The sequence below is a fragment of the Periplaneta americana genome, chromosome 12, assembly GCF_040183065.1.
Source record: "Periplaneta americana isolate PAMFEO1 chromosome 12, P.americana_PAMFEO1_priV1, whole genome shotgun sequence".
NCBI classification, from domain to species: Eukaryota; Metazoa; Arthropoda; class Insecta; order Blattodea; family Blattidae; genus Periplaneta; species Periplaneta americana.
In genome coordinates this window covers 88,930,035-88,956,023 of record NC_091128.1, presented here as the reverse complement: position 1 = coordinate 88,956,023, position 25,989 = coordinate 88,930,035, and the positions used below count along the sequence as shown (strand labels likewise).

Here is a 25,989-nt window from a genome sequence, read left to right as displayed (position 1 = left end):
CACTCTGCTGTTTGTTATGGAGGCATCCACAAACCCTCGCTCTCTTGCTACAAGGCTAATGGAGTTGTGATTGATGGAGGGACGATTGTATCTTCTTGTTCATATGCCTTGCTCCGTTCCTAAGCGTTGGTGTCAATTCCAGGGACTGCTATTGGTTACTTGTCCCATGAAGCTTGTTTTAATCGCTTGGTGGCATCTCTCCGTGGATCCGAGGTCAGAGGGGTTGTAGGTAATGTGGAATAAGAAAATTCGAATGCCTTGCGGAGAACGCGAAACTTCTCGAATTCCGTGCTGGGTTATTTGAAGAGGCAACCCAATTCCTTGTCATGATAGTAACATTTTCCTTCCCATTTTGCAGACTTAGGATTGCTGCCAGCAACGAGATTAAACATATTATAAAATAATAAAAATCGCTGATGTGATTAAAAATGTTACTTCTCTTTAAGCATGTCAATGGTACAATTACACTGCTATTAAAATAATAATAATAATAATAATAATAATAATAATAATAATAATAATAATAATAATCGTTTGTGTCAGTCGGGGTTATTTTGTTCTGACACTTGTTCCTACTAATCGGTTGGTAGCCGAGGAGTAGTAACTTCAGTGGTGGGGTTGCCACCTTATAGCCTCTGAACCGGCTTTGGGAATGGCATTTCCTCCATCCCGCTCTTCCGAAATTGTACTCTAGATAGATTATTATATGCAGACGATCAGGTTCTTTTTGCTACAAATGAAGACGAGCTGCAATACTCAATATATCATTTGAATATAATAGCACAACATTTCAATATGAAAATTTCCCCAAACAAAACAAAAATTATGGCGTTACAAGGTAAACAGCCAGTTAAGAGTAAAATTTGCATTGAAATCCATACGTTAGAACAGGTAAACTCATTTAAATATTTAAGTTATAATTTGACATATTTACCTGTTACTGATATATCTGAAAATATTCAACATTTTAATGGAGCCTTAAGAACCATCAAGCACGTTTTCACAACCACGAAAACCCAAAAACATATCAGGTTAAAAGCATATAAAGTTCTAGCAAGACCTGTCCTCATGTATGGTAGTGAGGCCTGGACTGTCCGAAACTCAGATGTTCAACGCCTAACAACTGCGGAAATGAGATTTCTAAGGAGGACTGCTGGCTACAGCTTGCTTGACTACAAAAGGAATTAACTAATTAGAAAAGAATTGAAGATTACACCTATTTATGAACATCTCAACCACTATAGACAAAAATGGCTTAACCATGTCAATAGGATGGACCGTTCCAGACTCCCAACACAAATTCTCCGCTATATACCACATGGAAGATGATCTTTGGGACGCCCCCTGAAAAGATGGACGGAGACCGTAACAGGCCACTAGGCCTAATACCTGCAAGAACGATGATGGTAATAATAATAATAATAATAATAATAATAATAGTAACAACAAATTTATTTAATGTGACAGAGCTAAGGCCAACACACCCTCTCTTCCACCCAGCTAGATTCTAATTTTATTGAATGCATTAGCATTACTTACTATAGTAATAATTACACTTAGTTAAGATAATTTGAGTTATTTATTTGGTTATGATATGACATCTGTCGGTTTAATTATATTAAGATTATGAATTTGTGTATTAATAGTAATAGCTATAGAGTGTAATACGTGGGACATTCAATAATTAGTGGCAACATTTGAATTAACAACAAAGAAAACATTTTTGGAACAGTCACATTGTTGTAGTGCTGAGAAGTAAACTCCTCCAACATGAAGAACCGCCTCCACACCTCAGGGAGACGACGGATGCCATCCACAGCGTCTTGTTGTACTAATCTTGAAACAGACTGATCTACTGTTGCTATAATTACCTGTCTGGTTCTAAAGCGGACTCCTCTAAGTGGTAATTTCATTTTCGCGAAAAGGTCAAAATCAGATGCACTCATATCTGGGGAGTATGGATGATGCTCCAGAATTTCCCAGTTCCATCTGTGAAGTAAATTAACCACAGGGGCAGCTATTTGAGAATTAGCACCATCATGTAGCATAATAGGATGAGAATTCAGGAGATTTGGACGTTTACGGCACACAGCTGGCCATAAATGGTGTTCCAGAAATTAACTGTAATATGCACCATTTACATGATTTCCCGCAGGAACTGAATGAGTGACGAGGACACGGTCAAAATCATAAGCAACGATGAACATGACTTTAAGTGGATCCTGTTCTTGCAGATACTTTTTTGGCTGTGGGGAATCATTGTGCCGCCACTCATTTGATTGTCTCTTCAATTTTGGTTGGTGGCATCGAACCCAGGTTTCATCTAAAGTTATGATATGTCGAAGGAAACGCTCGCTTTCACGTCCATTGCGTTCTAAGTGCAATCTCGCTGTTTCCATTTTCTGCCATATGTTTTCCTCTTTAAGATTGTGTGGAACTCACCAAGCGCAGATTTTCCTCATCTTTAACTTCTTCTTAAGTATGTGAAGAATCTTACCAGAAGGAATAATACCAACTTCCCTTGCTAGTTCAATACAAGTCCAACAACGGTGTTCTTCCAGCAGTGCTCTTACAGCCTTCACATGCACATCGTCACTTGCCGATTTCGGTTTGCCAGCTCCATATCTTCCCTCCCTTTGCGAAATGCATGTGCCCTCCTAACCACGGTACGATATGGTGAAGTCTCTCTACCACAACCTTCCAGTAATGCTGTATGGCATTGTCGAGCATTCTTGCCTCTTGCAATCTGAATTTTAATGAAGCATCTTTGTTCGTATTTGCTAAACATTTTAAACACTACAGATAACAGTACAAATTAAACTCACTACAAATATCTTATAAATGAGATTATTCTCTTCAAACTCACAGATAACACACATCAGATGCTCTTGTTTCTCATTGTTATCAGTTTGTATCATTTACCACTGATAGCGCCACATACAACATTGTTGCCACTAATTATTGAATGACCCTTGTACAGGGACATCATTTTATTTTTACTAACATTTTTAATATTAACCTGGCTATACCTATGGATCAACGATTGACAACCGGAAACACCGTTTTCTACCCTCTTCCACGACTGGAGTTCGATGATACTGACGTAATATACAAATAAATCAATTTACTAGGTGTAGGAGGGAAGAAAAGTAGTTCACCCATTTACGTAAACTAGGAAATATCACGCTTTTGAGTTTGATAATTTTCATTAGGTTTTTGTTTAATCAAAATACAGTACAGTATTAACAATGAGTGTTTTTACTCACGAACTGAGCTGTCCATGCGGACGTAATCATTATGCAGTATATATTATACTGTCTACAGCACATTAGAGAATGAAGTTAAATTGACAAATAATCATAATATGGATATTTAAACACATTTTTGAAAATGGTGACCGTTCATTTCGATACAGACTTCAGTTCTAATGTGCATATTATCGCACTATAGACTATTGTACGTAATTCTAATTATCAGGTTCGTACCTCATATCAGTAACTCATGTTGAAATAATTCTGTACCTACTCTATAAAAGAGTACCTTACGTACTGTAAATTCAGTCTTCACTTCTGCCCGATCCGAAAAGATAAAATTACTCAGACATGCTATCTACTGTCCGTCCAAGTGTTTATGTCGCAGGTTCGTAGAAAGGGAGGAAATCACGTGACAGTTAATTACTTAACGAGGTCCTTTTATTTAAGTTATTTTAAACAGTTATATAATATCACGTAGACGTCCAATTCCTAAGAGAAATTGTTTTCAGAAAAGAGCTAAGACAGCCCAGCTATTAGCCTTTACAGAGAGGCGAATAGAAGCAGGTGGGGGAAACCGGGATGCGACGTAGGCAAATGGACGACAGTACCTGTGCGAAAATGATTCAATATTGAAAGTTTTTTCGTCACTGGAAAACGTGAACATATTTTTGGAACGTACTGTTTACTATGACCTTAAGGCTACTATGACTGTTTATGCGGTCTTGGATCTGTGTGGAGGACGGTTGAACTTCATTAGTAGAAGGGGTGGGACTGAAGAACATTAAAAAACTCAGGTACAATAAAAATTGAAGTAAAAATAAAATGATGTCCCTGTATATACAGGTGAACCATAAGTAATGACATTAATTCCAGAGGGGTTATTGTTTTCGAGATAACGATTAGGAAAAACACAGAAATTTTACTTGAAGCAAGTAAAGCGATAGGTTTGGAAGTAAATCCCGAAAAGACGAAGTATATGATTATGTCTCGTGACCAGAATATTGCACGAAATGGAAACATAACAATTGGAGACCTATCATTCGAAGAGGTTGAAAAATTCAGATATCTTGTAGCAACAGTAACAAATATAAATGACACTCAGGAGGTACTTAAACGCAGAATAAGTATGGGAAATGCGTGTTATTATTCGGTTGAGAAGCTTTTATCATCTAGTCTGCTGTCAAAAACTCTGCAAGTTAGAATTTATAAAACAGTTATATTACCGGTTTTTCTGTATGGTTATGAAACTTGGACTCTCACTTTGAGAGAGGAACAGAGATTAAGGGTGTTTGAGAATAACATTCTTAGGAAAATATTTGGGGCTAAGAGGGATGAAGTTACAGGAGAGTGGAGAAAGTTACACAACGCAGAACTGCACACATTGAATACTTCACCTAACATAATTAGGAACATTAAATCCATATGTTTGAAATGGGCAGGGCATGTAGCATGTATGGGCGAATCCAGAAATGGATATAGAGTGTTAGTTGGGAAACCGGAGGGAAAAAAGGCGTTCGAGGAGGCCGAGACGTAGATGGGAGGATAATATATCAAATATTCATATGAATGAGGTCTCGCCCACCTCATTGAATATTACACGACTAGTGTGAACTAGTCAGTTGTATTATTACTGATAAATACGAGAAAAATTCGTACCGGCACCGGGAATCGAACCCAGGACCTCTCAGCTCTGCGCGCTGAGCACTCTTACCAACTGAGCCATGCCGGGACACGATCCACGGCGCCGGCCGAACCCCTCTCGTAGTGCTATTTTACGGCCTTACTACCTGCATTTGAGACGATATACGTCATATGTATACAGGAGCGCGTATTAAATGACTTTGTGGCCGTATTCAACATCAGTTTGATGAAAACTGCTAACAGTTTATATATATTCAATGTTCATATGAATATTTGATATATATATATATATATATATATATAAACTGTTCAATGTTCATATGAATATTTGATATATATATATATATATATATAAACTGTTAGCAGTTTTCATCAAACTGATGTTGAATACGGCCACAAAGTCATTTAATATGCGCTCCTGCATACATATGACGTGTATCGTCTCAAATGCAGGTAGTAAGGCCGTAAAATAGCACTACGAGAGGGGTTCGGCCGGCGCCGTGGATCGTGTCCCGGCATGGCTCAGTTGGTAAGAGCGCTCAGAGTGCAGAGCTGATAGGTCCTGGGTTCGATTCCCGGTGCCGGTACGAATTTTTCTCGTATTTATCAGTAATAATACAACTGACTAGTTCACACTAGTCGTGTAATATTCAATGAGGTGGGCGAGACCTCATTCATATGAATATTTGGTATATATAAACTGTTAGTTTTCATCAAACTGATGTTGAATACGGCCACAAAGTCATTTAATATGCGCTCCTGCATACATATGACGCGTATATCTCAAATGCAGGTAGTAAGGCCGTAAAATAGTACTACGAGAGGGGTTCGGCCGGCGCCGTGGATCGTGTCCCGGCATGGCTCAGTTGGTAAGAGCGCTCAGCGCGCAGAGCTGAGAGGTCCTGGGTTCGATTCCCGGTGCCGCTACGAATGTTTCTCGTATTTATCAGTAATGGGAGGATAATATTAAAATGGATTTGAGGGAGGTGGGATATGATAATAGAGAGTGGATTAATCTTGCACAGGATATGGACCGATGGCGGGCTTATGTGAGGGCGGCAATGAACCTGCGGGTTCCTTAAAGCCATTTGTAAGTAAGTAAGTAACAAGATGGTTCGGTATAAAATCATATCATATATTTTGGCATGTTTCTTAATGTTCACAATTTCACTGTAATTTTATGTTGTTTCTTTGCTGACTTATTATTTTCAAGCATTTTAACTGGAAAGTCTATAAAACGTACCTGTTACCACATTGATGACATTGAATTTGTACCATCAAACTTTCCATAGAAGTGGTTCATCCAAAAACGCTACAAAATGCTAAATTCTAACATTGAAAGTGATATAGAATTGATAAATTTTATTTGTAAAGTGCTACAATTTTTTATTTATCATTTCTAGTAATGGTTTGTGTGTGGTATCTTGACTCGTTTTTGCATGGAGACTTTTATCTCGCAGTATTTCAACTGAGTCAGAGTTTCTGGTAACGCTTCAATACTCAATCTTTTGATTATGGTTGAACTTGTTTTTAATGATGCTTTTAATTACATATGGACCCTATTTGCTCGAAAGCGGACAGCTCACTTCACGTCATCTCTTAATTTCCAAGTTATCTAATATCAGAAACCCGAAATTGCCTCAACCGGATATTTGCCATTTCAGTTCACAGCAATGTTAAATTAACGGACAACATATTTTGTGTTCAGTATAAAAGTGTCGTTTCCTATAATGTATACATTCCGACTCATAGTGATATTTTCTTTCGAAAACAAGTATAAATGGAGTTAGCATTCTGCATCTTCAGCTGAATGGCCAAACTGCTAGAGAGAGATGATCGATCTAGAGTCGTTTGTTACAGAAACTCTAGTAACGGAGTAGTGTTTGTTCGTTTCTTAGGAGTAAAGCGACCGCAGTGAGTATCGCTGCCTCCCCTTCCGCTCGTGATTTCATGTGTGGACTCCTTTCTGTATAATTACTGATATTAGAGTAGGGGACTGGTTTGTTGAACACCTTGTTGAGTCTCCTGAGCGCCACCATGCGTCGCTTTATCGCGCATCGCAGCCTGCTCTTTCTTCGGACTTTTATTTAATTTTTTGCAAACATAATTCTGCTCCGAGGCATGGTAGTTCTTATAACAGGTCTTCCTGATCACACATCGCAGTTGCTTATCTTATACCTCCACGGGTCCGTCGTACGCTTCACACAGACTGATTAATATAGAAATGCTCTAAGTGCCGTATTCATAAACGAGACTTTAGATGAAGACTTCCCAAAGTCGACTTTCGTAGTAAAGTTTAACTTTGTTAAAAGTCCTATTTATAGACAGTACTTCTGAGCAGTAGCGGCCGGTGATCCAAATCCTCGGTGAGGCCAGTTGCAACTAGTTCAAGTGCCTCCGATAGAAAATGTTTATTTATGATATTAATTATTATTGTTGTTATATTATTAATATCATTATTACTGTATTATTATTATTATTACTAGTAATGAAAAATAATTTCACTCACCAAATAAGCTGTTATGCTGCGAGTTTCAGTGATTGTTTCAGTGTGATGAAGCAACCCATATTATGTTTTGAAATTTCCCTTTCTTTCTTTTCTTTTTATTTTTTTCCTTTGACAGCAACAAACAAGGCCAACAGAGAAGTTTATTTTGCACCACATTACCTCTTAACCATTTATGTTGCCCATACCAGGATGCAATAGAAACTCGCGTTTTAAGATTATCTGTCAGAAAAATTGTCTGCGATGTCGTAGGTATCTCTGTCGGCTCTCTCTTTATTTAAAACTTACTTTCTTTCAATATTATTTCTTCTCGAAAAAGGACACTCTAACAATGAATTAACTACACCAGCATTATTTCTGGCATTTGTTTCTGTTTATATTTTCCCGAAATACATAACAATATTGGCCCAGGTTCACTACACGAAGTACAATAGTACAACACCCTCGCTTAAGTCATAAACTAAGACATAAGAGGAGAGAATAGTGTGGGTCTCTGCCTGCCAAAGATCTGGAGTGTTTGTTATTTATGGCCTATTTAGGAAGACAAGTCACCCTATTCCCACCCACTCTACCCTTGAGGCCGGCCCATGGATGAGAGGAGTGAAACCTGACCAGGCCAGACGAATTGTGCCTCAGTACAACGTTTTAAGCGCAACGTCAAAAGCCCGCGAAGACAAACGAAAATCCAGAAGCAGACCCGGCACGAGCGATCCTGGCCTCATGAACAAATTTTACTGCAAAACAGGTCTATATACATCACAAGCCAGACCCGGCACGAGCGATCCTGGCCTCAGGAACAAATTTTACTGCAAAACAGGTCTATCTACATCACACAGTTTTCAAAGGCTTCTACAGCGATATATGCTTCATTCAAATAACTAATACATTACATAAAAACAAAATTTGATTTCAGTTAAGCCAAGTGACTGAGGCCCGGCCTCACTTGCCTCAGTCAATCAGCCGCCACTGCTTCTGGGGCTTTGACTTTAGTAAGTCGAGATTTGACGACCTTGATCTAATGTTGGCAATCACAGTCACTGCCTTCTAAACGAATTAAATTAATATATACAGTAGAGCGTCTCGTTTAGGCACAGTGGAAAAGTAAACAAAGTGCACGTAACGTATGGGGGGCGGACGAGCCGTACGATAAACACGAGGGATGCACAAGGTCTTAGTTACAATATGGCGGAGCATTAATTGAAATTATATTTTCCAAAAATACACAAAACAAAAGAACACAAATTGCATAACGTTATCATATACATATTTTAACAAACACGCATTTGCAACGTTGAAATAATTCAATATAACAAATCAAAGTTTGCTACTTATATGATGCTGCTTTCAAGCAGAATTTTTTACGGTCATGAATTTCATTTTCTGCATGACTAACATAATATCATCGTCTTCTGTGGCCGAATTAACAAAACTACAGTATATTGGTGTGAAGCGACAACACTATTTCCTAAACATGATTACAGTACTGTAATTTTGTTAATTCGGCCACAAGAAAGGTGATATTATGTTAGTCATACAGAGAATGAAATTCATGACCGCAAAAAATGCTGCTTGAAAGCAACATCATATAAGTAGCCCTAGCAAAATTTGATTTGTTATATTGAATTATTTCAACGTTAGAATTGATTGTTTGTTAAAATATGTACGATAACGTTATGTAATTTGTGTTCTTTTGTTTTGTGTGTTTTTGAAATATAATTTCAATTAATGCTCCGCCATGAATGTTGTAACAAAGACTTTGTGCATCCCTCGTGTTTATCTTACGGCTCGTCCTCCCCCCACATGCTTCCTGCACTTTGTTTACGTTTTCATTGTGCCTAAACGAGACGCTCTACTGTAGTTGGAATAGAGTACGCATTGCCACAATCAAAGCCATTTTAGAGTCACAAATCAGTGAAACAATTGAACATTGGTACATGTTAAACGATTGTTAACCATTCTTGCAGCTTTACATAAGAATAATCGAGGGCTTAGTCTGAAACTAATGTTTTCAGGTCTTTACACCATTCGATAATAATTCTTCTACTTGGTCACAAAAATCGTAACTCAGTTCCGAGCCGTCTTGTCTGTAACACAATTCGTAACTATAAAACATGATGGTATAGTTAATCTGAAATAGTATTGCCTGTTACGAATTTTCTTGAGAATAAAACATCGATTGTAGTTACGTTACTTTTACATTAAACCTTCAGATTGTTTCATTACAAAATAATTTTATTCTGAAAATATGGATGATAAGAAGTTGCCACAAATGACAGACAATGAAAGAGACGTATTATGCTGCTAACAGTTGGCAGAGTTATTCCCTTGCATTTCTGTAGAAACTACCTAAAATTTGAATTTTATACCCATATTTGTTCCAATAAGTTTTGTTAATTTAACAATATTTCCTTTAAGTCCGTCATAAACTTATCACATTTTTATATAAGATAAGTTTATGACGGACTTAAAAAAATATTGTTAAATTACTTAAAAATTATCTGAAATCAGTATGCAGAAAACATTATTGTGACGACCGCAATAATTATAAATTAACTTCATATACAACTGTATAACCTTTCCTCTATAGAATTAAATAATCAAAATCAATATTAAGCTGTCAATCCTTATCTATAGCGTAAGATCGCAATGCAATAAGTTGTATTATTGGTGGAACAGATAATCCTCTTTGATTATTATTCATCAGTGAAAGTTGAAAGATGACGAGGATATCTAATACTATCTGTTTATCAAATCTGTACCTTCATTTGAATTTATAATCTCTAATAATACACTAAGGAACATGAGCAGTTTTAATAATCTCCTAGATGTCCTCAATATTCTCGACAAATTTAACAATTTTCCAAATATTCACCATTTTCCTTATGTCCACGAACGAAAGTCAAAGTCTAGATTTTCGGCGATTTCGAAGTAAAGTCACGATTGAAATTTATTTTCGTCAAAGTGTCGACTGTGAACAGGAAAATTGTGACTTTGTACTTTCCAAAGTCAACTTTGGTCCAAGGTCTTGTCTATGAATACGACCTAATTCTATCGTGTTGGACATGCAGTCTCATATTGATATTGTCTCTTGCCTTGTGCCTGTGCTGTGAGGTCTCATGCTGACTGGATGCTTCATGAGTTCTGTACTGAAGCGTTCGATATCCGGCCCCGGAACAATTTTTCCCTCGACATTTTTGACTCCAGTAATACTTAATCTTGTAACCTCCTGGGACAAAGCACTTTCCCTAGTGATGATCATGATGATGTTGATGTGATGTGATGATTATGGAGGTGATGGTGATGGTGAGAAGGTGGAAGAAATCGAGGAGAAATAAAAGGGGTACAGTTTAATAGGATGGCAACAGAGCAAACGAGAATGCCTCTAGAAAACGTCCTCACAATCTATTTTTCCAGTACAAACTCCACATGGACTCGCCGGTACATGAAACGAGGTCTTCGACGTAGAAAACTGAAGCTGTTACGGATACCTTCTGTTATGCAAGCGTCCGCTGAACCGATACCTCAAATAAATCTGCTCAGGGGTCAAGAGGTCAGAGTGGATCACGGAGCAGATTAGTTGAACAATTGGATGCTTACATGTATGTCATTGCGGCTGATGGAATTCGGCTCCAGCCAGTGGGGAGCTCTCTACACGTCATCTCATTGTTACATGTCATCCATTGTTTTGTCTCGTGTCACCATCATTCAACGGTAATGTATCTGCACGTTGTGTTATTGGTATATTCAGTTGGATATAAAGGGACTACTGTAAGCTGGACTGCAGTTGATGCCGAGTCTATTCTTGTACCTTGCGTTTCTATTATACGTGACATACACGAGAGTCATCATCCTTTGATTTTTGTTCCCTTCTACCCAGCCCCTTAGTCTTGGGAGATTACTAAATCCACAGTAAGCATCTAGAATTGGAATTAGAATTATTTCCTAGTGTGAAGTTAGGGACATCAGGCCTTCACTTCCACTTCACTATAAATCAATCTGCGGTACAAGATAATTCATACAATAAAATCATTACATTCAGTGGTATTAGCTGTATGATATATGCCACAGATGTTAGTAGTAATATAGCATAGTTTACAATTTGAAAACATAGACTAATCGTAACGTAGAATGTACAGTAATATTACAGAAAAATAACGTACAGCGAGTTAACGAAACTATATTACAAATAAGAATAAATATTAAGCTAAATTCTTAAGTGACAAAAGAATATACTAAATTAATATAGAACATTAGCTTATACACAGGCATAAGTATAATAAACATGTCTAGCTCCTATCTAATAATCAGGGTGCGAATTAAGATTTCTAATGAGTGGAGGATAGAATCCTAGATAGAGAATACCATACATAAAGTTATTATTCTCCTCATTCGATACGGCTCAACGCTTGGTCGCACTGAGTTGCTTGTCTTGCATCTTGATTATAATAATGATTATATCCATGAGCAGGCTTAAGATAAGATGTGTGATTCCTAAGTTATTGATTGTTGTCAACTTGCCGGTGATGATAATACATCAATTTTTTTCTTTTCTTACTTTATACTGTAGTTTATAAAGTATACTTGTATTAAACCAATTATATTTTGTGAGGGGGGATAGAAGTTATCTCTGGCAGGGATGTTAATATGAATTTATGAGAGGAGGATAACGTTCCAACAGGGGGGAAATCCTTCCCATCCCCCCCGTTAATTCGCACCCTGCTAATAACAACTTTTAGAAAGTTATTCCGAAACGTCGTTAAGGTCTGACAGTTCCTGATCTCGCGCGGGAGAGAATTCCTAAGTCGGCAAACTGCAACACTAAAAGTTGAAGAATATGCAGAGATTGTATGTTGGGATTAGAAGTATACTTAAATCACTTGCTTTTGAGATTGACAATCTTCGGAAGCGTGAAGCAAGTTAGGGGAGAGTAGAGGAATGTAGTGTTTTGAATAAGAGTGATAGACGTTGTAGCTGACGGCTGTAGTGGACGTATATTTGACAAATTTTTTGGTCACAGTTATATGATATAAATTATATAAATAGACTAATAATTTTACTGGCGATAATTTTACGATTGTTTTGCAGACTTATTTGCTAGGTCACCAGCGGATCTCATGATCTGAAACTGTAGATGTTAAGAGTATATAATGAGGACGATGAAGAAAACTTATGTTCATTCCATTTTAAATTCGATTCCCAGCATGTAAATAAAATGACAACATCATGGTGAGATACTTATGGTTTTGATATCTTTCCAAGCAGAGAGTTTTAAAGCTGATACATATTCTTCTTCTGCATTACAAGGTCTGCCCCGGTAGGAGCAGCACCAATAGCATGTTTCTGAAGATCACGCATAATTTAAATTCATAAATGCAGCCGAGTTGTATGTGAATAGATAACAGGTTACTGTTCAAAGAAGTCGAAGACTGGTGCATTGGAGACTGCGTCTGGATTATGTTGTCGCATTAATATAACTGGGAAGAAAACATTTTGAAATAACTATTTGCATACGCATTGCAAAACACAAGGGCTGTAGGTTATAACGTGAAAACACGAACTGTAAGTCTGGATTGTCAGGCCGGAATCTTAACTCATCAACAATTATCATCATCATTATCCCTTCAAATATTGGACGGTATGATGGTCACACTTGTAAAAATGTTCTACCAAAATTGAAGGGTATATTTCCAGAGTTACATATCTCCAGTGTTTAAAGATTTTGAATTTAGATTAGCAATGCGTTTGGAAAATATCTCTCAGTCGTACTAAAAAGAAACTATTTAAAAAACGATATTAATTCTAATTTGTATAGCTATACAAAGTTGATGTTATTTTCAATGTGACGCATTTCCAACGCCTCGCGACAGCTAACACGGTCTGCTCGCGACAACTGATTTGCTGGCTGTGTGGTTTGGAAAACTGGCCTAGGCTAGAAAATGGCGTCAAAGAAAGAGGACTGTCTATATGAGAAATTCTATTGTATTTGGTTACTATTTCCTAAGATGTCTAATACGCCTAAAAATCTCTAGGATTGAAAGAGTCTTAAAATTAAATAATACTAATGTAGTGCACAAAAGTCATTTTATATGTTTATGATTACTTCACGACTCACAATAAAGAAAAATAATACTCGTATATTAATTCAATAATGAGTGATAGTATAGAGCAAAGAAGTAGGCTTACTACAAATTATTGTCAGTATTATTATTCACCTGGTGCTTTCATTTCATTTTGCAATTTCTCACATTTGTTTAGAAACCATATTATTGTCGTGATATTGTTTCAAAGATTGTACAGAACGTATCTTTCCTGTACTAAAACAACTAATTTATCCGCATCGAGCTCCATTATGAATAATGTGCGTTACACAACAATATAGCATTTGTAGATAGTAAAGCGTGCAATCATAGCCACTACTAACGCATGCGCAGTACACTGCAGCTATCAGTCTGTCTCCTCGCGACGAACTTCAAGCAGTCATTCGATGTTGTCTCTCCGTGTCTTCTTGTGTCTGCTCGCGACCGTCGCGCCGCGTCTGATTCTGTGTGCACCCGGCCTAAGCAATCAATTCCACATTTCCAGTCGGAACGCTTTGGTAATCACGTGGGAAAAATTATTTTTTTCTTATAAAATTATTCATTTGGGACTGATAAAGTATTCGAATTTTTTGTTACTGTATCCAAGGAATAAGCTGTTAAGATGTGCACAGTTATATTATTTCCACCTTGTATGTATATTTATACAGGGTGTGTCGAAAATGGTATGCTAAACTTCAGGCATGGATTCCTCATATATAGAGAAGAGAAAAAGGTTATATCAACATGGGTCCGGAAATTTACGCTTGTTTTCCGTGTTATAGTGGTTACAAGTACACTAAAGTATGTTTCTTTGTTGGAATTAGTTTATTAATGATGCAGTCTGTGTACGTTTGCTTACGGAAAATGTTCAAAATGTCCTCCTACCTGAATACAGGCCGCAGCTCATCGTCTCATTCAAATCCGAACATTCTCCCAAATGCCTGGCATAGCTTGTATTGTCTGACAGCGTTTCGGAATTTGCTGACGAAGAGCTTCTACATCATTCACAGGCGTCTAACATAAAAGTACCTTCAAGTGCCCCCACAGGTAGAAGTCCAGTGGGTTGAGATCTGGTAAGCGTGGGGTCAAACACTTAGTCCATCTCGCTCTATCCATCGACCAGGATAGTGTGCATCAAGGTGACTACGCACACGAAGACTGAAATGTGGGGGATCACCATCAACACGTGTCGCGCATTTAATTCCAGCAAAAAAAAGTTCCGGAATTCACAGTGATCCTCCTTGTCACCGCTAACAACGCGTCAACCATGTATTGCCGGACCCTTGGTGATGTAACGTTTTCTTCGCTATACAGAGTGTTAAAAAAAGTATACAGTATTTTAAGAGGTGCTAGTATGCATCAAAACAAAATAATGTCTAATAAACATGGGTCTACAACACATACTTTCTGAGATCTGAACACTTGTTCATAGGAGGTGCTCAATGTGACGTCCATTCATGGCAATGCATTCCTCTGCGCCTCGGCGTAAGGAATCACGCACTCTTTGAAATTTGTTTTAATACGTTAATAATAAAGTCCTAATAACGATCCCCAGTTAATATCTGTGGTAGCACGTATGGCCCTATTAATCTATCACCAAGAACGCCTGCCTGTAAGTTGATTGAGAATCGGTGCTGATGCCTTCTTTCTTCAACTGCATGTGGATTTTCATCAGTCTACACATGCTGATTACGAAAATTCACAACACCACCTCTGTTGAACCCCGTTCATATTCGCAACCATACTTTTGTTTTCAGTATTCATTGCGTCGTATCATTATTCCATACCAAGGATGCCAACTATGGTATGATTATCTGATAGTCTTCTGTATTGTAGGGCAGAGAAATGCATTGCCATGAATGGACGTCACATTGAGCACCTCCTAAGAACAAGTGTTCAGTTCTCAGAAAGTATGTGTTGTAGGACCCATGTTTATTAGACATTATTTTCTTGTTTTGATGCATACTATCACCTCCTAAAATATTGGATACTTTTTTGTTAAAACCTTGTTTATGAGGTATCCATATCTGAAGTTTTGCCCACCATTTTCGATACACCCTGTACATATGTAAAGATGAATATATATATATTACTAGATAACGTACACTATAATTTGGCGTTTTTTTAATCTCATAGCCAATGAAAAATGTATACATAATTTGGTACATAAAGAAGTCATCTCCAAAATTAAAAAATTCGTTTCTCTCTATTAAGAAGATATTTTTACTTATCAATAATGCTGAATTATGTGTCAATACATGGATAGTAGATGGGTAAGAAACCAACATTGCGAGAGTGCAAAACTTACTGATGAAATTGTACAGTGGTAATGAAGTGCACCAGTGGTGTTAAATTAGCATTGCTTATGCTAAGTTAGTCCTAGTGTTTACCCTTATAATTTTGCAACTTCCGTGTTACTTGAAATGTTGATAAGTTTAGTCGTCTTTAGTGGTCTAGTCGTTACCATACTGATCGCTCGATCCGAGGTCCGTGGGTTCAAATCTGATCGAGACCGATGGAGTTTGAAGGACGATAATATTCTTAGGAATATTTCCTCCGGCTGGCAAGTAAAGCTCTAGGGCTACAAGTAACATTTTTGACCATTTCGCACCAACACTGATTGAATTCCGACACTAAATATCCTTTGCAGTTCAAGGCGTCGTTAAATCGAAACTACTCACAACATACATCTCGGAAGATATGTTACACTCCAAGTACTGATATTGGAATGCCTACTGGAAATGTTATCCCACACGTAAACATGTCCGATCTCTTTATTAGGGAGATGTTGTGTACGAAGGCAGGGACTTTCCTCACATTGTAAAGATTGGCCGTTTTAAAGTTTTGTTGCAGATTTGACTTTGTAATCAGGCATCGCAGGCATAATAACAAACAACTTCGCTACTTGGATCTCTTGGAATGCATCGCTGGTGGCGAGAAGCAACATGCACACTGAATGTCTGATTGTTCCCATGCACATTTTTGCTACATTCTCTCTCATTCCCTCGGATCGATACCGGCCATTTTCTTTCGTTATTTTCTGTTTACAAGAATCGTTAATTTGCATCGCAACTTCATTCTCATCGACTGGCGTGTTACGCAACTGCTGAAGCGGGGTTTCAACGTTCCGTTGAGATCACGGCCATCCATGGCTTGATCTTCGTTTCTGTAAAGTGTTTGTCCGTTATCATTATTAAGTCTTGTGTCCTCTTAGGTTATTTTACGATGCTTCATCAACTGCTATGGTTATCTAGTGTCTGAATGAAATGAAGGTGATAACGTCAGCGAAATGAGTCCAGGGTTCAGCGCCGAAATTTTCCCAGCATTTTTCTCTTAATGGGTTGAGGGAAAACCCCAGAAAAATCTCAACCAGATAATTTGTCGCAACCAGGATTTGAACCCGGGCCCGTTTCTTTCACGGTAACCCCGTGTCATGGGATTCACCAACATGTTATGTAAGTTTAGTTACATAATTTTTCTCGAACCTTTACTTATTCTTGTGTTCTGGATATATCGATTTATAACGGCCTATACCGTCTTCCAGTGTTTTATACAGGAACATCATTTTATTTTTACTTCAATTTTTATTTTACCTGAGTTGTTAATGTACTTCACTCCCACCCCCTCTACTAGAAACTTCCAACCGTTCTCCACACAGAACCAAGCGTATACAGTCAAAGTCGCCTTACGGTCATAGTAAACACAACAGTACTGAGTTAGTGAGTATAGTACGTTCCAGAAACATGTTCGCTTTCAATATTGAATCAAATTCTCGCACAGGTACTGTCGCCCGTTTGCCTATTTCGCATCCCGGTTTCACCCATCCGCTTCTGCCCGTCTCTCTGTAAAGGTTAGTGGCTGGGCTGTCTTAGCTCTTTTCTGAAAACATTAATTTCTTTTAGGAATTGGACGTCTACGTAATATTATACAGCTGTTTGAAATAACTTAAATAAAAGGGCATCGTTAAGTAATTGTCACGTGATTTTCCTCCTTTCTACTACCCTGCGACAAACCCACTTGCATGGACAGTAGATAGCATGTCTGAGTAATTTTATCTTTTCGGATCGGGCAGAAGTGAAGATTGTATTTACAGTAAAAAGGTACTCTTTTATAGAGTAGGTAAAAAATTATTTCAACATGAGTTACTAGTACGAAGTCTATAGTGCGATAATATGCAAAAAAAAAAAAAAAAAAAAAAAAAAAAAAAAAAAAAAAAAAAAAAAAAAAAACTGAAACCTGTATAGAAATGAACGGCCACCATTTTCAAAAATTATTTTTTTTCAATTTAACTTCACTCTCTACATTGTAAGCTAATGTGCTGTAGACAGTATAATGTACACTGCATAATGAATACGTCCGACTGGATAGCTCAGTTCGCGAGTAAAAACACTTATTGTTAATGCAGTACTTTATTTTGATTAAACAAAAGCCTAATGAAAATTATCAAACTCAAAATCGTGATATTTCCTACTTTACGTAAATGGATGAACTACTTTTCTTCCCTCCTATACCAAGTAAAGTGATTTGTTCGTATTTTACGCCAGTATCATCGAACTCCAGTCGTGGAAGGGGGTAACAAACGGTGTTTCCGGTTCTCAACCATTGAACCAAAGGTGTAGCCAGGTTAATATTAGAAATGTTAGTAAAAATAAAATGATGTCCCTGTATTATTCCGTTGATTTTCATCTAATCATTGTGGAGAGTGGGACCTTAGTTCCGAAGAGTTATAACGTAAATACGTACTCTATTAAAATTACAAAGACAAAGAAATACAGACTGAGCACAAGACAATTTCCTTTAGTTACTACCAATGTTTTATTTTACTTACTGTTAGACTTATGGAACCTTTACAAGAAAGAGGCAAATCTCTCGAACTTTTAAAGATGCTCAATATGATTACTCCGTATGACGCGGCACCGGTCGATGCGGTGATGAAACTGTTCTCATATTCTTCTCATCATACCATTATCAATGCTGTCAACAGCTCTGTTGTTCCTCAGCTGAACTTAGCAAGACTGTGTGGTAATGGTGAAACAAACACGACTTCCTTTATATAATTCCATAAAAAGAAATCGCAGGGCTTTAGATCTGGCGAACGGGGAGGCCATCTTAAAAGATTAAAAAAAATCGTTCTCTTCTGCACTTTTAAGAAATACATGGCAAAATGGATTCCTCATATGTGGAGCAGAAAAAAAAGTTTATATAAACATGGGTCCGGAGATTCGTAATTTCTGACATATCACACTTTCTTTGAATTTTCTGTAATGATGCACTATCTTGAGTACCTTACAAGAAAAGTTCGAAATACTGACCACCTGTCATATTGCACGCTGCTGCTCGTCGCCTCATGAGTTACTAAAACGGTCAAAAATGTCTGTCGTTGTACATAATGTTTGATCTGTGGATATGCAGAGGTAGACTAATTGCTTGGCCTCCACGTTCACCTGATCTAAACCCGCTGGACTTCTTTGTAAGGGGGTACTTTAAGTTGTTAGTGTACGCGACTGCTATGGAGGATGAAGCGACACTTCATGGGAGAATTGTGGGGCTTCTTATGCAATACGTACAACGCAAGCCATTTTTTAGCGTGTTCATGACTCAATGAGATAACGAGCAGTGGCCTGCAATGCGTCAGGGATGGGTTTTTCGAACATTTATTGTAAGATAATCAAGAGTGTGTATCATTATAGGAAATTCAAAGAAAATTTGAAATCAGAAATTACGAATTTCCGGATCCTTTTCTTCTGCTGTACATATGAGAAATCCAATTCTGTATTTTTGCCGTGTATAATTATTGAAAGCTCTGTATAGGTATGACAAGTGAAATCTGTGACTGTAGTCTACATAAGGATAGGCCAACAAAGGGGAATATAGTAGGTAGTACTTAAAATGAGAGGGATTCAATCCGGCATCGGAGCTTGAATACGGATAAAGTGCCAGCACGTAAAGCTGAAAACCCGGTTCGAGTCCCGGTGCCGGAGAGAATTTTTCCCCGTTCTACTGATTCTTCACTATAAGTGAAATCGGGACAACTTTCCGAGATTGGTGCTGGATAATTAGGAGAGATAAATAAAAATAAATAATAGTCTGTGTATAAATATAAAGAAACGATTTTATTTTTTACATGATTAAGCATACTAATCATATTTTTCCGACTTTGTTATACATTCCAGTAAGCTCTTATATTTTCTAATATAGTCATACAATTCACGATAACTGAAGTTTTTCAAGTTATACTGTAATAACAAGATTGCTTTAATCGATGGTACTTTTAATCTATTACCCTCACCAGAGCACTGAGTATTCGTGAGAGCAAATATAATCTACATTAGCATTATGGCTAGTATTAACTTATAACTCAACTATTTATAAATTCAGTAGTTCTGAAAACTGCTTTGGATATTTACATGCTTGAAAAAGCGACACCCACTTCGCATCACTTTGCTTACTTTTGTAACGGTCGACTTCCTCCCCATCTAATTCTTTCTGCACATATTGTTTCAAGCATACTGACTGGTCAAATAATAATGAATCATTAATCTGATGTCCTTTATTACAAATAATATTCAATGTTTTCCCACTGAGGGATCTCGTCATAAAATCGTCCACTTAAAACAACTTAAATCTTCAAAATATGCTACCCATTTTTCAACATACCGTAACATACCTTATAAAACTTTGTGGTTTCTTTCTTAAAAGAGTTTACTTCACAGTCTAACACATTATTTAAAACAATTTCAGCCTTAATATCGTGTTTGTCTTGACTATTCATAGTGGATTCCAAAATCTGTCGATTTCTGGTGGGATACTTTTCTCGGCACACAAAATTGAGACAATTCCGATCTTTCAGAACGTATGGTAACCCTAGTTATATTGCAACCATTCATTTTTAACCTTGTTGATGTGTTATAATATGAAGGTAAATAATATTACCGCAGCAGTATACAGCGCATGCGCAGGTCTCGAAGCAGCACCGAGATCATACTATGAGATTCGGAAAGAATAGTATATTCAGAAAGCATCGAGAGTTCTGAACCACGCTTGCCATTACTAACAAAACCTGAATAGCATATACCACTGCCGGCGACGCAATACCGTGATTATGCATGAAAATTCCCGTTAAATTGCGATTGACTGTCTCTAGTTAAAATATAAAATGTTTGCTGGGTCGACTTCCTACGAGGATAAAGCGCAGGTTGGTTTTGACCTCATCCTTCGCATTCTTTTGAGCGGGTAGCCTTTAAGCGTCTCATGCAACATGCAGTAATGCACCACGTAATCAGAGAAATAACAGAAATGCAAATACTGTATACAGCTCATCCCAGCATCATAGAGAACAAGTAAACAAGCCTTTCCCTTCTATACTGTAGGTGAAGAAGCTCTGTTCACAACATTGCGATGTGACGGTGCCGATTATTGAGTCTCAAAACTTCTTGTGCTCAGGGACGGGTAACTGTTGCTCTTCTGACATTGTAACTTCCCCTTCAGTTCCATCCACCAATTTTTTTTATCTAAATTAGTGAAACAAACCTATCAGTATTACGTTCTAATACGGCACTGTATTTTATTGGCGTGGTAGTGTTAAAGTGTGGTTGAAGTCAGTACGTCTGTTTTCATTTCCGCAACGAATGGTTCCACAGAGTTGACATCTTGGAGTTGGATGTAACACAGAAACATCGTTTCTCCGTTTCGAAGTGGAAACTGTGAACGCCGTGTACTGTTCGTAAGAGGAAGGATGTGGGTACACGACTATGAAAGTTTCGATCGTGCGCTCCGCGTTCCTAGTGAAAATGGAGGTGGGAGCACTTTGCGGTACTAAACCGTGCTCGCGAGACTTCGCGACTATAGCGAACCGATGCTTTGTCTTTCCGAGTGATCGACTTCATGCCTAACTAACACACGACATCTCTGTCAACTCTTGTAACTTACACCCTGTATGAACTCTGTGAAATTAAAAAAAAAAGACTAACTTGTAAATTATATTTATTTCTTTCGAACTTTCTTGATCCAAAACTACTCCATTATCACCACATGAACGCTGTTGACGTAACTATTCCTGAACCCTCACGGACCTCTTCGTAAGAGCATTGCTGAGCGATTTTTTCTGTATGTACATGGATATCTTTACACATATAGGCCTGTCTTTCATTCATTCATTGTTCTGCCCAAGGGTAAGTCTTTCATTGCAAATCCAGCTTTCTCCAATCTTTCCTATTTTCTGCCTTCCTCTTTGTCTCCTCATATGATCCATATATCTTAATGTCGTCTATCATCTGATATCTTCTTCTACCCCGAACTCTTCTCCCGATCATCATTCCTTCCAGTACATCCTTCAGAAGGTAGTTTCTTCTCAGCCTATGACCCAACCAATTCCTGTCTCTCTTCCTGATCAGTTTCAGCATCATTCATTCTTCACCCACTCTTTCCAACACAGCTTCATTTCTTATTCTCTCTATCCACTTCACACGTTCCATTCTTCTCCATATCTTCCACATTTCAAATGCTTCTATTCGCTTCTCTTCACTTGATCCATGTTTCTGCTCCATACAATGCCACACTCCATACAACGCACTTTACTAGTTCTTCCTTAGTCTTTTTTCACAGACGTCCGCAGAAGATGCTCCTATTTCTATTAAAATTATCCTTGGCCATCGCTGTCCTCCTTTTGACTTCCTGGTAGCAGCTCATATAAATCAATAATTGTCGAACTTCAAGAGGCTTTATAAATCGAAATCGATTGCTGAGGGAATAGTGAATATGTAGCCTACATTTCCCCTGGATCGAGCGTAGGCAGGTTTTGTGTTGCATAGACTGAAGGGACGTCAAGGTTAAATCATTAATATACATATGATATTCATTCACTACAGTTCAGTTTGGTTCGTGGCAATGCACTACATTTGCGAATTTTCACTTATGCGTAGGCCTATATTACGAAGAAATCGTAAAAAAATGTCGTGTTATATGTCTACGGAAATATCCTGCCGTTCTAACAACCATCTGATTCATCTATCCAGGATTTATATATATATACATATATTCATATATGAGGTCTCAGCGCGCAGAGCTGAGAGGTCCCGGGTTCGATTTCCAGTGCCGGAACGAATTTTTCTCAAATTATCAGGTATCTAGGATTTATTTAAAGAAGTGAGAGAAGCATAAGACAACAGTCGTCCATAAATTGAAAGGCTTGGAGCAACATAATGACAAGCCACACTTATCAGATTTTACAGGAGAATCATTTTAGGTTTAAAAAAAAGCCCATAATTAATAATAGCCTTTTCAATGTCGAAGAGGCCATGGTATCATACACATTTAAATATTTTATGCGTCGTTTCCAACAGTTGGAAATTACTTCAGTTCATTTAATTTTTTTATTGTTTTTTTTTTTTTTTCATTGCAGAACATACTTTTTCGTGGCTTGTCATTATGTTGCCTGAATATTTTTTAACGAATCTTCCATTATGAAAGAAAATGTTTTTTTCAACGAAATAAAAAGTAATGTGCATAATATAATAATACAGTAGACCCTACTGATTTTTTATTTCTCTAGAGTTAATAACTTGCAAACATAGTAGGCTTTCTGAAACAGAACAAAGAAAAAATAACTAACTGGCAGTATTACAATTAATCCCTATTGATACGAGCAAATGTGTGTGTGTATATATATATATATATATATATATATATATATATATATATATATATATATATATATATACAGGGTGTTTAAAAATACGGGGCATAATTTCAAATATGTATTTCCCACGTGTAGACAATCAAAATAGTTCATTACAACATGTGTCCGGAAATGCTTTATTTCCGAGTTATGGCCTTCACAACATTGAAATGAAGCATTTCCGGACACATGTTGTAATGAACTATTTTGATTGTCTACATGTGGGAAATACATACCTGAAATTATGCCCCGTTTTTTTAAACACCCTGTATATAAATATATATAAATAACTGATCACTCCTAATAAAGATATTTAATAGGCCTAATTTGATTTCAACATTCTCTGCTTGAAATTAAAACAAAAAGTTAACAATAATAAGTAAATACAAAATCACAAAACATAAATAAGACAAGACAATGACAAGTCATATTCAGTTTTAAAACAGATTACATTTCATCGCCTTTACTTTTTAACTTTGCTTTAGAATATGCCATTAGGAAAGTCCAGGATAACAGAGAGAGTTTGGAATTGAACGGGTTACATGAGCTGCTTGTTTATGCGGGTGACGTGAATGTGTTAGGAGATAATCCACAAACTATTAGGGAAACCATGAGAATTTTATTTGAAGGAAGTAAATACAAAGTATATGATTATGTCTCGTGACCAGAACATAGTACGAAATGAAAATATAAAAAATTGGAAATTTATCGTTTGAAAAGGTGGAAAAATTCAAATATCTCGGAGCAATAATAACAAAAAAAAATGTAAATGACACTCGGGAGGAAATTAAACGCAGAATAAACATGGGAAATGCGTGCTATTATTCGATTGAGAAGCTTTTGTCATCTAGTCTGCTGTCAAAAAATCTGAAAGTTAGAATTTATAAAACGATATATATTACCGGTTGTTCTGTATGGTTGTGAAACTTGGACTCTCACTTTGAGAGAGGAACAGAGGCTTAGGAAAATGTGGTTAAGAGGGATGAAGTTGCAAGAAAATGGAGAAAGTTACACAACGCAAAACTGCACGCACTGTATTCTTCACCTGACATAATTAAGAACATTAAACCCAGACGTTTGAGATTGGTGTGAGCACAGTTGTAAGAAAAAGGAATGGCTACATAGTAATGAAATTGAATACCTAACATTCTAAATGTGCTAAGTGCCAATTTTTTAAATTTCATTTTATTCAATCTAAGGGAGGAACATCCATAAGAGAATCTCATACTAAATTGTCTTTGTCGTAGCTCATCTGTTAGCGACTCATTCGTGCGCCAGAAGACTGTTTTGTAGGTGTCTGAACATGCAATTCGCAGTGTATTTTTCATCACTATCTCATAAAGTTGTTTTGGCACTTAGCACATTTAGAATGTTAGTTCCCCAAATGTATTATCCAAAATATCAATAATTTCAAATGAACAGATAATAAAATCTTAGGAAGATATTTTTGGAAAGTATGAGAAAAACGAATGAAGGAAATAGACAAGTTAAAGGAAATGTACAATAAAAATAAATGCAAAATACATTTTAAAATGTGTGTATGTGTGTATGAAATGTAAGTAGATCTACGTATCTACGTTCAAAATTGTATGTTGATAAGTGAATGATAGCTAAATGACCGGAGGTCAATGCCATCATTCAGTGTTGTGAGGCAGCGCAATCAACTAAATAGGCCTAAATAAATACATAAAAACAAAAATGAAAAACAATTCACATGCATGATATATATTGGTTTGGTTTATTTAGTACAATGTCGTCGGTGATGATGATGATGATGATAATGATAATGATTAATGATGATGACGAAGTGTGAGAGACCTGAAAGAGAAAGGAAATGAGAAATTCTTGAATGAGAACTAAAAATCTCTGGAAGGAAGGAGGAAAAGAAAGTTGCACATAAATTAAAAATATGAAGTTCCAAAAGAGAACAATCACATAAAATGCTTAAAAGGGAAATATACAGTACATATAATTTCTTGCATGAGGAAGAAATAAAAACAGTTGTCATAATGGGGCAAAATTGTGGAATGCAGGCTATAAAAAGAAAGAAAGAAATACAAAATAGGCCTACCTAAATAGAACTTAGAAAGCATGATGGAATATTCAGATTGTCAATTTCTATAAATGAATACAATATAATATTTTATTACTCAGTCAATGACAAATCAATGTAAAAAATGACTTATTTTATAGTCATTAAGTTTATATACATGAATTACAAAATTGCGAACGTTTTCGCCTATTCAGGCATCCTCAGGCAGAGTTATACAATATCTCAAAGTCACATACGTAGCTATTGGTGGTGAGTACTATTTGAATTAATAATGTACAAGCTATCTCCATTATTAAAATGTAATATTACAGATAGTAAACTTAATAATGTTAAAATGTTAAAAATCATTTAGTAATTAAACTTCATAATATGTGGAACTCTTGTTCAGTCCAATGAGTGGTAAATATCTGAAATGTATAAAAATATAATAGAAATGGGAATTTCAAATGTAAATTGTAATCGGATTTGATATTTAAAAGTACTCACGTCGTTTAAAATGTGACCACTGCATAGTTAGCAACTGTATAGATTACTGTAACATCCTGTGTTTATGTAAATTATCTGTAATGAAATAATAATTAATATCAAATTTAGTAGAATTTGAAAAATTGGAGGGCTAAATGTGGAGGTACTTACGTGGGTGAGATGACCTGCTGCTATTAGGACTGTAACTGGTATGACGTGGGGGAAGTGTATATTCGTGTATACCTATGTCTGTTATTAACTTATTCATCAATGCCGTATTTAAATTGCAAGAAGTTGCATCGTAAAAATTTCCGATT

The 25,989-nt window shown here is 36.8% G+C and overlaps 1 protein-coding gene and 1 non-coding gene across 3 annotated transcripts in view; one reads left to right on the top strand and one right to left on the bottom strand.

Annotated features, from left to right (window-relative positions):
- The window catches only part of Trmt61 (tRNA methyltransferase 61), a 616,962-nt gene that overhangs the window by 448,827 nt on the left and 142,146 nt on the right, over positions 1-25,989 (top strand). The gene's annotated exons all lie outside the window — the stretch shown is intronic.
- Positions 4,908-4,983, bottom strand: TRNAC-GCA (transfer RNA cysteine (anticodon GCA)). The gene has a single exon. It is a non-coding gene; the product is annotated as a tRNA-Cys (tRNA).